Genomic DNA, 1,173 nt, shown 5'->3' on the forward strand with positions numbered 1-1,173 from the left:
TTGTTCCCAAAAGGGTTTGCAGTGTCTCTTGAAGGATCTAAGGTCTGTAGCGAACAACGTGAGAAGATCAGTGGGCAGTTTATCCATGGGTGGGACCCAATCTGATTTAGGTGTGAAAGGTGGGGGAGTTTGATCCGTGTCATTTTGGAAATAAGATGCCAATTTTAGTCTTCGGTGGTATTGTTGTAGATCGAATTGCATTTGCCTCCTGTTGTATTGCCTACTGATTTTCCAGGCCGGAATAAAGGTTAGGCCTCTATTAAGCAGGCTGAATTGTGAGTGAGTGATTTTGTTTTTTTTAGCTAAGACAACAACATTTTGTCCCTAACCCTAACCCTGTGCAAGCAGGCTTATGGGGAGATTTAATTTAAATGTTGAAGCCAATGCTCCAGCATTTTTCTGGCTGTATTAACCGTCCAGTGAATATTGTCACTCTCAGTGTGAAACTCTGATCTGGGCAGGGCCGAATATGATTTAGGTTGGCCGTGATGTAACCACTCAGGATGTTTAATTGTGTTTGCTCTTTTGTTGGGAGCGTTCCTGAAAAATTAAGTTCCGGAACCCAAATCTGCGCAACCGGGAATTTTTCTTTCGCCGCTCTTACTGCCGCCTGCATTTGTTTAATTGCAGTGTCTTTGGCGTTCTGAGTGCGACTGTTGATGCCCAGTGCTAAAATAAGATGCTCTACATCATTGGAGACCGGGATTTTGTTTATCACGGCCTCCATGTGTCTGAACGTGGCCCCCGGATAGCTTTCAATTTGGAGGTCTGGGTTCTTAAAGGGGGGAATCCTGGAGAGGTTGGAATCCCCAATGACCAGGCATTTCTTCCGGACAGTTAGTTTCCACTCTAACATTTTTCTGGGAGTGTTTATGTGCCTATTTGGAACAGACTCACTGGAGTCACATGGTGTTGCAAAAGGCACCCTGAGCTCCACATTAATTCGGGCCTGTGTGGCTGTTCTGAGGCTGCCAATTTTGTCTGGGCTTAGGGTCACCCTTTGTGAGCTGCCGTCAATAATCTGCTCGCACTCTCCCTGGTCCTCGATAACAACGAGTTCCTCTTCCCACCTAACACAGGGATTGGAACTCGGGCGAGGAGTGCGTTGTGCTTTTGGGGAGGCGGAGGATCTAGGGCGATTTCGGACTGACTGTCCGAATCTTCTTCCTATAA

The sequence above is a fragment of the Silurus meridionalis genome, chromosome 18, assembly GCF_014805685.1.
Source record: "Silurus meridionalis isolate SWU-2019-XX chromosome 18, ASM1480568v1, whole genome shotgun sequence".
Classification (NCBI taxonomy): domain Eukaryota; kingdom Metazoa; phylum Chordata; class Actinopteri; order Siluriformes; family Siluridae; genus Silurus; species Silurus meridionalis.